Raw genomic sequence first — 13512 nt, forward strand, 5'->3', positions numbered from 1 at the left:
AGCACACTGTTTGCAGCAGTAGGCTTTCTGTATAGATCAGTAGTAACATTTCCATCACTGTTCTTATTGATTGTTAAGTCCAAAAAGTTTATTTTGGTGAGGCTTGCTTCATGTGTTAATTTTATGTTCAGATCATTTTGATTTAGATGTTTTAAGAAATTCAACAATTCACTGTGTGTGCCCTCCCAGATAAAAAGGATGTCATCTATAAATCTTATCCACAATGGGATATTATCAGTATATCTTTGATTGCTTTCAGTAAACACAAATTCTTTCTCCCACCTCTAGAAACAAGTTGGCATAAGTGGGCGCACAGGTAGTGCCCATTGCTGTGCCTCTGGTTTGAAGATAATACTGGCCATCAAATGTGAAAAAATTGTAATTCAGTACAAAGTCTAGCATGTTTAAGATGAACTTGTCGTGTTCCCTGTTCTCTTCAGAATATCTTTCTAAAAAGTATCTGGTGGCTTGTAACCCTTGTTGATGGTTGATCGAGGTATAAAGGGACTCTACATCTGTAGTGACAAGCCAAGTGGTGTCATTTAACGTTATGTTTTCTAGTCTTTGTAAAACCTGCATAGAGTCTTGTACATATGAAGGTAGTTCTTCTACATACTGGCGTAATCTTAAATCTATATATGAGCTAGCTCTCTCTGTTAAGCTTTCAATGCCTGACACTATGGGCCTGCCTGGTGGAATTTGTGCATTTTTATGTATTTTCGGTATCATATAAAAAGTGGCAACCTTAGGTTTGTCCACTTTTAAATATTTGTGTTCTTTAGTTGTGATGACTCCTTCTTTAAAGGCTTTATTGACCATGTTTGAGTAAATTTTTGAATAGCCTTCCATGGGATTGTGTAACAATCTAGTGTAACAGGACTTATCTTTTAGTTGTTTGTTGGCCTCTTTGAGGTACATGTCTATAGGCCAGATGACTATATTGCCACCCTTGTCAGATCCACGAATGACTACTTCATCCCATTGTGTCATTTCGTGTATCGCCTGTTGTTCTTCAAATGTTAAATTGTATTTTTTGGGCGCTAGTTTGAGAGATGTAATGTCCCGGCACACACTATCTCTGAACATCTCAATTTGAGGATTGTTATAGTTTTTTGGTACAAATGTGGATTTGTTTCTTATGTTGCCTCTCCATCCGTCTGGAGTCTTAGGTTCTGATTCACCTAGTAAATCTTCTAGATCATTTAAAGTTAATCTTTCTTCTTCTGTCCATCCTGACATATTTTCTTCCGATGAGAAGAATTTTTTCAGAAACAATTTTCTAGTAAACAGTTGAATATCTTTTACAACCTCAAATTTGTCCACATTATTAGTTGGACAAAAAGATAAACCTTTGGATAGTACAGAGATATGATTGGGTGTTAGCTTTAATGTGGATAAATTAATGACTCTCATTGATTCATTCTGATCTGTGAGAAGGGGCTCTGTTCTCTCCTGGGTGGTCTCCAGTGGCCTTGTTGTCCTCTCTGATACCTGGTTCTGCCTCTTGTTGGTCTTTTGTTTATGCCTCCCCCTTCTGCGTATTCCCCTCCTGCCTCTCCTGCATCTAAAAAATCCTTCCTCTTGTTTCTGCTTGATGACCTAGGTACAATGGGGTTGGGTGGGGGTGCAGATGTTTGTTGGGGGGCAGTGCTATTGGAACTTCCTTCCTCTCCATCTGTATCAGAGATATCACTTTCTATGATATTCACTCTTGGGTTTTTGTTTGTATTTCTATAGAACCCATTCTTGTGCCATTTATACACTCTGTTATTGCTATAATCACTGATGTCTCTATTAAGTTTCCCAGATTTTATATTTTTGAGTTCTTGCTCGTACTTGTCTAGTTCTTGTTGATACAATTTATATTGTTGATTAAAGTCAGGATTTAGCTCAAATTTTTTGAGATTTTCATACTGTTCCTTTATTTTGGTTTCAAACAGATCATATTCTAGTGTATCATGTTTTACTAGAATTTTCATCAATTTCTCTGAACATTCAGAGAGAGCTTCCTCCCACTCAATTGTTAAACTATCAATTTTGAACTCAAAAGCTGGAAATAGCTGTATGCGTAACACTCTGGGTATAAGTTTTCTTTCTATATATTTTTCAAAAAAGTGTTTGTTCCACCATGTTTTGTCCTGTTTGTATAGGGTTCTATGTAGATCTTTTAACGCCCCATCTAGTGAAGTAGCTACTGGTGTATTTCCGGTACTTTGGCCACTGTCAAAAATGTCATTTAGTTCTGCTGTTCTTTTTTGCTGTCTTGCTTGTCTGTCTGTATCAAATACAGAATCCATTATTAGGTATAATGTATAGGAGTCTATGTGCTCTATTGTTCAGAAAAATCTGGTGATCCCAGACAGCTTTACTTGTATTATTACACACGAACAATGGCACCACAAGGGCTTTTTCCCTGTTATTCAATAATTACAGACTACATAATATGTATTTGTGAAACAAATATTGCTTATATAGGGAATGGTGCTAATGCATAAGTAGATAAATTTCTGAACAATAGAGCACATAGACTCCTATACATTATACCTAATAATGGATTCTGTATTTGATACAGACAGACAAGCAAGACAGCAAAAAAGAACAGCAGACCTAAATGACATTTTTGACAGTGGCCAAAGTACCGGAAATACACCAGTAGCTACTTCACTAGATGGGGCGTTAAAAGATCTACATAGAACCCTATACAAACAGGACAAAACATGGTGGAACAAACACTTTTTTGAAAAATATATAGAAAGAAAACTTATACCCAGAGGGTTACGCATACAGCTATTTCCAGCTTTTGAGTTCAAAATTGATAGTTTAACAATTGAGTGGGAGGAAGCTCTCTCTGAATGTTCAGAGAAATTGATGAAAATTCTAGTAAAACATGATACACTAGAATATGATCTGTTTGAAACCAAAATAAAGGAACAGTATGAAAATCTCAAAAAATTGAGCTAAATCCTGACTTTAATCAACAATATAAATTGTATCAACAAGAACTAGACAAGTACGAGCAAGAACTCAAAAATATAAAATCTGGGAAACTTAATAGAGACATCAGTGATTATAGCAATAACAGAGTGTATAAATGGCGCAAGAATGGGTTCTATAGAAATACAAACAAAAACCCAAGAGTGAATATCATAGAAAGTGATATCTCTGATACAGATGGAGAGGAAGGAAGTTCCAATAGCACTGCCCCCCAACAAACATCTGCACCCCCACCCAACCCCATTGTACCTAGGTCATCAAGCAGAAACAAGAGGAAGGATTTTTTAGATGCAGGAGAGGCAGGAGGGGAATACGCAGAGGGGGGAGGCATAAACAAAAGACCAACAAGAGGCAGAACCAGGTATCAGAGAGGACAACAAGGCCACTGGAGACCACCCAGGAGAGAACAGAGCCCCTTCTCACAGATCAGAATGAATCAATGAGAGTAATTAATTTATCCACATTAAAGCTAACACCCAATCATATCTCTGTACTATCCAAAGGTTTATCTTTTTGTCCAACTAATAATGTGGACAAATTTGAGGTTGTAAAAGATATTCAACTGTTTACTAGAAAATTGTTTCTGAAAAAATTCTTCTCATCGGAAGAAAATATGTCAGGATGGACAGAAGAAGAAAGATTAACTTTAAATGATCTAGAAGATTTACTAGGTGAATCAGAACCTAAGACTCCAGACAGATGGAGAGGCAACATAAGAAACAAATCCACATTTGTACCAAAAAACTATAACAATCCTCAAATTGAGATGTTCAGAGATAGTGTGTGCCGGGACATTACATCTCTCAAACTAGCGCCCAAAAAATACAATTTAACATTTGAAGAACAACAGGCGATACACGAAATGACACAATGGGATGAAGTAGTCATTCGTGGATCTGACAAGGGTGGCAATATAGTCATCTGGCCTATAGACATGTACCTCAAAGAGGCCAACAAACAACTAAAAGATAAGTCCTGTTACACTAGATTGTTACACAATCCCATGGAAGGCTATTCAAAAATTTACTCAAACATGGTCAATAAAGCCTTTAAAGAAGGAGTCATCACAACTAAAGAACACAAATATTTAAAAGTGGACAAACCTAAGGTTGCCACTTTTTATATGATACCGAAAATACATAAAAATGCACAAATTCCACCAGGCAGGCCCATAGTGTCAGGCATTGAAAGCTTAACAGAGAGAGCTAGCTCATATATAGATTTAAGATTACGCCAGTATGTAGAAGAACTACCTTCATATGTACAAGACTCTATGCAGGTTTTACAAAGACTAGAAAACATAACGTTAAATGACACCACTTGGCTTGTCACTACAGATGTAGAGTCCCTTTATACCTCGATCAACCATCAACAAGGGTTACAAGCCACCAGATACTTTTTAGAAAGATATTCTGAAGAGAACAGGGAACACGACAAGTTCATCTTAAACATGCTAGACTTTGTACTGAATTACAATTTTTTCACATTTGATGGCCAGTATTATCTTCAAACCAGAGGCACAGCAATGGGCACTACCTGTGCGCCCACTTATGCCAACTTGTTTCTAGGCTGGTGGGAGAAAGAATTTCTGTTTACTGAAAGCAATCAAAAATATACTGATAATATCCCATTGTGGATAAGATTTATAGATGACATCCTTTTTATCTGGGAGGGCACACACAGTGAATTGTTGAATTTCTTAAAACATCTAAATCAAAATGATCTGAACATAAAATTAACACATGAAGCAAGCCTCACCAAAATAAACTTTTTGGACTTAACAATCAATAAGAACAGTGATGGAAATGTTACTACTGATCTATACAGAAAGCCTACTGCTGCAAACAGTGTGCTACATAGCACAAGTGCACATGCTCCTGGCACAATGAAAAGTTTACCAACTGGAGAATTTTTAAGACTACGCAGAAATTGCTCGGATGAGCAGGTATTCAACATTAGGGCAAAAGAATTGGAAGAAAGACTGTGGACAAGAGGGTACAGCAAAAGGAGTACCAAAAAAGCTAAGTATAGAGCAGCACATACCCCAAGACATGACCTCCTTTTCAAAAAACATAAAAAAAGCTCCAATATACCCAGGCTAATTATGACATACAACAGCCAAACTCCACAAATTCTGAACATCATACAGAAACACTGGAATATCTTAATGATGGATCCGACACTAAAGACCACTCTAGGTGAGAGACCCTCAGTGGGATACAGAAGGACTAAAAACGTAAAAGATCTCATAACCAGTAGTCACTTTCAAAAGAAGAAAACCAAAACAGCATTCAAACCAGGAGCACGTAAATGTGGCAACTGCAGCACTTGTAAATATATACGTAACACAGATACCATCACAGACAGATTTGGGAAAAAGCATAACATCAGAAGATATATAAGTTGCAATACAGAGAGTGTAATTTATGTACTACACTGCACATGCAACCTGTACTATGTAGGAATGACCTCAAGGAAATTACATCTGAGGCTTATGGAACACTTAAGGAATATCAAAAATGCAGCGAAAGATAAGGATGAAATGAAATCCATAACTAGTGTAGCTGCACATTTCTTAAAATTCCACAATTCAAACTCAAATGACTTGCAATGCTGGGGTATAGAAAAAGTGAGTTTAGGAATGCGAGGAGGAAATCTAGAAAATGCCCTGTTGAGAGCTGAGAGCAGGTGGATCTATTTATTAAATTCAGTCCAACCATATGGGCTGAATGAACAGAATAACTATTATGTTTTTCTGTAAATTTCAAAATGTATACACTGATACAGTAACCATATAGAATAATCAAGAATCATTAGAAACAGATCACGATTAAAAAAGTTGACACAATATAAATGAAACAATATGATATAATACAAATATGTAAAATACACTAGTAAAGAGTCACAAAAATGAAGTATGTTAAGTGAATACAGTTTTTTCACCCCTTCCCCCAACTTTTCACAAAAGTTAGTGTCACAAAAATCTGTTTACAAGAACACATTCACGAACCACTGGTATAGACGGTCCAACCAGTGTTTTCATAATTAACACAAAATTAATTTATCACACAGACAACTAAAATAACAAACAGCACTAATTTAAATTGCTAGCTTTGAAATCAATAGCAAGATAATATTCATCACAATATTCACAATCAAGTATCACAAGACACTACGATAAAACACACAACGAAACAAGGGATGTAACATAAACATGTTCTTCAAATAACGTGAACACTCACAGCACTGTAGAGAGTTAACAAATCTTTTTATTTTATTTTCCCATTTCACATATTATTTTTCACCAACACTTTTATTTAGTTTTCTTCACTGCAGTACAGCCTAAAACTAATAATTAATATCTATGGCACTGTACTCAGATATCAAACTGCTATTTACATTAGATGATAAGTTAATCTATTCCCATCGTATTAGGAATGTAATGTATCCAAAGAGAAGTAAATGATTAGTTACAATGATCAGCAAAATATCGAAATAATAGAATATGTATCAATAGTTGAACATCATGATAATATCAAATAAGGTAGACCACCTTAGGAATCAGTATAGAACACTGACCGAATCTGTCATTTAACATACAGACAGCACGCGTAACATCAGCATAGGGCACAAACCAATAATCCCCAAAAAATGATTGCAAGTAGAAGCTGTCAATCAATGAACCTTGTCTGATCAAGAGCCAATCACAATAGAAGCAAGGCGGGACTTCCGGCTTCAACCGGTATATACTCCCCCGACAACGGCGGCTCGCCGCCTTTGACAAAGCCCGGAGGGGCGAAACTAGTCAGGAGTCACAGCGAGCGTTTGGGCGCTCTCATTTTTTAAAAGCCTAGCACCTCAATGACAATCTAATACACAGTATCTGCTATACGTAGTTAATTTGTTGTATAGTCTGGGTTGTGCCAGACTTAGCTAGAATTTTTGGCTAACTGATATACAATCAGTCTTACTTATTACTGTGCAGGACAATAGAGAGTATAATAGAACCTACCGAGTCAGTTGCAATCTGAATTGACACGAGTATAGGGACCAACCAATTCAAATAGAACTATACTATCCAGTATAGGAATTAGTTACAAGTTTACAGCGCGAATTGAATATAACTGAAATGTGATACAAAATAGAAACACAATAACAGTGCTGCTGCTTTGTAACCAATACTAGATACCACAAGGGATATTAATGCAGCGCTAAGAGAAAAGAAAATATTGTAACCCACATTAACTCTATAGTGATTTTGTTTAGTGCTGTTGTGCTAATGCTGTATATATCAGCAGTCAAGCAGTGACCGTAACAGTAGCTAGACTGAGAGCACTCCCATATTACTTACAAAGTGAATGATAACCGAACAAAATAGTAATAACATAACAACAAGGATTTGCACTGAGTAATCGGTTGGGGAATGTATTGAGCTTAGATATCAGAAAACAATTTCACATATGTGGTCAATATAATATACAACTATAGGGTTGCACACAAAACGTCACAACTATTATTTAGAGTACAGAGTCTAAATAGTATACATCTGGATACAAGCAACACTGAATATTGTTTTTACAATAAACATCCACATGTTGTACCATTAAACAGTGAGGATAGTAGACCTCACTGAGAGAAATCAATCAGTTATTGTCCTCTCAGAAAATATTCATACAAACAGACACAATTCTGGCTAACACCACATGATCCAGAGTTATTAGGGTAACCAAATATCCTTATACAGGGTGGTAGTCATATTATGACTGTACACATACATTATTTGGACCCAATAGCAGCAGTATAGCAGAACAAAGATAACTCTACTAAGGAGAATATAATTATATATATTAGGCCTTTGATCCAATAAGTCCTCCTATAGAGTGAACCACTTAATAGATGTCTTGGAGGTGCTAGTGTCGTTTTTAATTTGTGTGTTACCCTTATTTTAAGAGCAATTCATAATAAAAGTTATGTTTTAATTTTACCCGTTCTGGAATTACTGCCACAGAGTCTAGGCTAAGAGTGCTTTCAGGTGCATACTTCCAGGAGATATCCACACTCCTTGTGTGATTCTCCTTAGTCTTCAGAAATTTATCTACTTATGCATTAGCACCATTCCCTATATAAGCAATATTTGTTTCACAAATACATATTATGTAGTCTGTAATTATTGAATAACAGGGAAAAAGCCCTTGTGGTGCCATTGTTCGTGTGTAATAATACAAGGACTGAATTCCATGTTTGACTGGCACTGTTTTATTTTAATTGAACTGACCCTTGTTTTGGGGTATATTGGTGCCTGATGATAAGAGTCCATGATACTGGTTGCCTATATTGTTCTGATTGTATATACTTCTGCAATTATTAGTTTATCAACATAACAAGAGTCTATGATACTGAGTTTATTGTGCTTGCTTCCTGTCCTGACTATACATACTTTTGCCCGTAATAGTCTTTATAGGTACTACTAACTAGTTTATCTGGACCCCATATAGGTGTTGTATCTACATATCAGTACCTGAGTGTAATCTACTAGTTCCCATATCTCTGCCCTCTAGAGTCTATAAATGTACTACTAAATAAAAGTATACCCCTATATAAGTACTGTATTTACATGCTAGTACATAGGTGCTCTATGCACAGTTTGTTCTTATTCACAGTATATGTAGGTGCCTTTATTTAGACTTTACGGGCCACATATGAACATATTCACATAGGTGCTTTGTGCATAGTCTGTTGCTATCTATCTGTTGTTAATAGTATGCATTCTCTGTACAAGTACAATGTTGATTGTAGACAATTGTTCCCTTTCTTCTTGGTACTCTGAAACAGTGTTTTGACCCCATGTCTAGTCTGATATTCGAATGCGTTGAGGTACCCTAATGTATTGTTAAGACCCCACTGTAGTCTGGACATATAATATATGTAATAGTCTTTGACATCCAGTGGATTGCGCACCATAATAGAGGTGATCAGGATTACCCCATTAACATTACTTTGTGGACATCTTTCCTTGTTTGAGCTCTGCTGACCTAACTTCCATGTTTCCATGGTTACAATGATGCCGCTGCTTGATTGGTTCCTTGGTGCACGTGACCATGACATGTACAGGGCTGTGGGATGCGGCTACTTCCAGGTACACAGCGCTGTGGTGGTGCAGTTATCAGATTGTAACATAACGATTGGTTTCATCTATGGCCATTGTGAAAGTGATATATTTATATACATATATATAAATATGCATATCTATTTATAAATACATAGAACATATTTTGATATGTGAAGAGCATTGTAATGTGAAATATTTTTAGTAAATACATGCTATAGCACTTTATTAACTATGAATATGGCATAAATATGCTTTTTCATGTTTTCATCTACTTAAAAGAAAAAGGGCCCAAATGCATTTATATATGTGTCTATATATGTGTACATATGGATTTATGTGTATTTAAAGACATATATACACATATAAATACATATGTATATATAGACACAAACACACACACACATATATATATACAGTATATATATACATCTACATTATTATTATTCTATATTTATAAAGTGCCAACAGATTCTGCAGCGCTGTCCATGGGTACAAAAATAAAAGTACAGTACAATACAATATAAAAGACACTGGACAAAATTTAACAAACAAATACAGGGGGAATTGAGGGCCCTGTTCCTATGGGAACTTACAATCTAGATGGGTAGGAGGGTGAGAAGCAGGAGGTGGGGACTGCAAAGGTGGGAATGATGTTAGTGTGGACTTAGATGAGGGCCGCTATTAGGCAAGTGGAATTCATTTGTTACCGATTTGGAGATAGACTTCCCTGAACAAAAGGTCTTTAGGGAATGTTTAAAGGATGAGAGGTTAGAGGAAAGTATGACAGCTCGAGGAAGTATGTTTTAGATGGTTGGTGCCGCACGAGAGAAGTACTGTAGTCTAGCATGGGAGGAGGTGATGGTAAATGATGTAAGCAGCAGGCCATTGTTGAATCTTAGGGGGCGGGCTGGAGCATTTTTGTTGATGAGTGAGGACAGGTAGGAGGGGGCTGCGTTGGTAAGGGATTTGTAGGTCAGGGTGAGAATTTTGAATTTAATTCTGCTGCGAATGGGGAGCCAGTGAAGACACTTGCAGAGAGGTACAGCAGATACAGAGCGTTGGGAGAGGTGGATTAGCCTAGCAGAAGCCTTTAGGATAGATTGAAGAGGCAAGAGGTGGGAGAGAGAAAGGCCAGTTAGTAGGTTATTACAGTAGTCAAGTCGAGAAATTACCAGGGATGGATTAGCTGTTTAGTAGTTTCCGCACTCAGAAATTGATGCATTTTGGAGATATTGTGTAGGTGGTTGCGACAGGATGAAAAGAGCAATTGGATGTGGGGTATGAAGGACAGATTGGAGTCAAGTGTAACTCCTAAGCAGCAGACTTGGTGTGATGGGAAGATAGTGGTGTCACCAACAGTGATTGAAAAATTTGAAACCGGAGTAGATTCAGAGGGAGGATTAGAAGAAGCTCAGTTTTGGACATGTGGATATTTAGGTGGTGAGAGGCCATCCAAGAAGAAATGCAAGATAATCAGACACTTATGTGAGAAAGGACAGAAGGAAAGAGTGCAGGGGTGGATAGGTAGATCTGAGTATCATCACCATAGAGGTATAGTTGAAGCCATAGCTACTGATAAGTTTACCCAGTGATGAAGTATAAATAGAGAAGAGTAGAGGAACCAGAACAGAACCTTGAGGTACTCCATCAGACAGAGGCAATGGAGAGGAGGAGTCGCCAGCAAAGGAGACAGAAAAGGACCTTTTAGAGAGATAAGAGTGGATCAAGGAGAAGGCAGTGTCAGAGAGCCCAAGGGAGCTGAGAGTCCATAGGAGAAGGGGATGGTCAACGGTGTCAAAGGCAGCAGACAGGTCAAATAAGATAAGTATAAAGTAGTGGCCATTGTTTTTAGCAGAAAGAAGATATTGATTAGGGCAGTCTCAGTTAAGTGTTGGGGATGGAAGCCAGATTGCAGGGGGTCAAGCAATGAGTTGGAGGACAAGAGGTGGGTTAGGCGATCAAAAAATTATTTTTTCCAGGACTTTTGAAGCTAGAGGAAGCAATGATATGGGGCAGTAGTTTGTAGGAGAATTTGGGTAGAACAAGGGTTTTTTTGAGGATGGAGGTGACCATTGCATGTTTGAAGGAAGATGGCAATGAACCGGTAGTAAGGGATATGTAAGTAGTAGTAAGTTGAATATGGGGTAGTAAGTTGAATATGTGAGTAGACAAAAAGAAAAAGAGGGCGTCCAAATGGTGTGATATCTTCAACCAAGGATATAGAAACAACAAGGCTAGAAAAGTACTCACAGATTTCCAGGCACTTCAACAGTGCAGGAGGGGCAGTCTGGACAATTAGAAGTCGGCCATCAGACTTGTACTACCAAGGTGATCCTTCCAAGCTGCAATTCAGCAATGTGATGATCAAAGTGATGGTTCAAAGAGGTTAGGTAGTCCAAATCAAACCAAACACACTCCGTATGGTAGATACAGCATTCCGGGAGATATAGGGACTCAGAGTGACAAGATAGGAAGAATAGAAAAGCTTTTATTTAAAATGAATTAAAAACAACTCAGTAAAAATGTTTCACAACACGTTTCTCTGATTTACTCTTTCATCAAGTGCATGCACGATTGATCCTACAGGAATGTATCGATAAAAAGGAAATCTTCGATACAATGTGATCAGCTGATCGCGAATGCGCAGATGCCTGCCTAAATGTATATCTAAAACATCTCATGTCTAGAGTAAGGGAAGGAATACAGATATTAATGCAAAAAATTACGACATCCAATAAGTAATGCGTCTAAGACATCCCAAATGTTTAATCCCATATAACAACATTTCATAGCGGACAACTACAACAAAATATCAAATTAGATACAAAGTATATAAATACAGAGTGGATGCATAAACAAAATATACATTTAGCAAGGATACATAAAAATGCAACCAGAAAAATTGAACAAAAAAAATATATCAATTATGCTGCGAGAAGCTGCGATAATGTGCAAAATAGCCAAATATGTAGATGTGTATCCATAAAGAACCTAAAGAAATCTAAATAATAATATAGTCTAGAGAAAACCCTGTGTCTGTATAGGTCCATATGATGTCCTTGAAGCATATAAACAGTCTATGCTAGTGGAGAGTGTAACCCCACTACACAAAGTCAAGCAAAGATAAATAATATTCATGATGAATGTTAAACACACATACATAAGGCGGCCAGGTCAACATTTAATCCAAAACTTTTCTCTTTGTCTTAAACAGGTGATCCTATTTGCTCCCCAAGATTTGGGTATATATTCAATTGGGGTCATTCTAATTGAATCTTTGTTTCCTTCGTGTAGACATTACATATGTCTTGGAACACTATGTTTAATTAATCTATTCTCAATATTCCTACAATGCTCACCCCACCTCTTCTTTATGGGTCTACAGGTGCGTCCAACATACTGTTGGCCACAAATGCAGTCAAGCAAATAAATCACAAATTGTGTATCATAAGTTATACGGAAATTAATCTTGAAACGTTCACCCATATTGTGGGATCTCAGTTCATCTACTCCACCTACCACATAGGGGCTTAGACAGCATAACTTTTTGCCACACTTGTAAAAGCCCTTTTTACCCAGATTCATAATGGAAATGCTGTCTGTCTTAATAGAGTTAAAACCTAAAATATTACAACTACTATTTGATTTTCTGGTCACCACTTTGCTGGGTGCTAGTGTATTTTTATACGTGGACGCTCTAGTAAATGTACAGATAGCGGCTTTCCCCAAAACATTTTTGAACACATGATCATAAGTCATAATGGGCCAATGTTTTTTGATTATGTTGCGAATAACATTATGATTACTGTTAAATTTAGTAATAAATCGAGGAGTGTATCTTTAATCTGTTGATCTTATACTATTGTTATCTTTATCTTTGTTTTTGTTGAAAAACAATTCACTCCTTTCCATATTTTTTGCTCCATGGAAACCTTGATTAATGAAATCAACAGGATATTTTTTCTCAAGGAATCTCTCTTTGAGGATGCACGCTTGTTCATCGAAAACCTTAATTTCAAAAAAATTCCTCCTAACTCAGCAAAACTGGTTGAAAGGGATATTCCTCTTCGAAGGTAAATAATGATTGCTCTTATAGTTCAAATAACATTACTATCTACCACCTTAAATAATGTTTTAGTAGCTATCGCCTATATTACGAGTTTTGCATTATGAGCCGTACGGTGCTACCGTGCAGTTTTTTCTCACTGCTTACTTACCTGCAGCGCTGGTATTACGGGTTTTTACAGGCAAGAAGGGAGCGTAGAGCAAAATTGAGCTCCATATCGCACTCCAATATCAGCGCTGCTTAAGTGAGCGATGAGCTGGTCGTACATGCTCGTGCATGATTTCCCCATAGACATCAATGGGGAGAGCCAGCTGAGAACAAGTCTAACACCTGCAATAAAGCA

The sequence above is a fragment of the Bombina bombina genome, chromosome 1 (assembly GCF_027579735.1).
Source record: "Bombina bombina isolate aBomBom1 chromosome 1, aBomBom1.pri, whole genome shotgun sequence".
In the NCBI taxonomy this organism is placed as follows: Eukaryota; Metazoa; Chordata; class Amphibia; order Anura; family Bombinatoridae; genus Bombina; species Bombina bombina.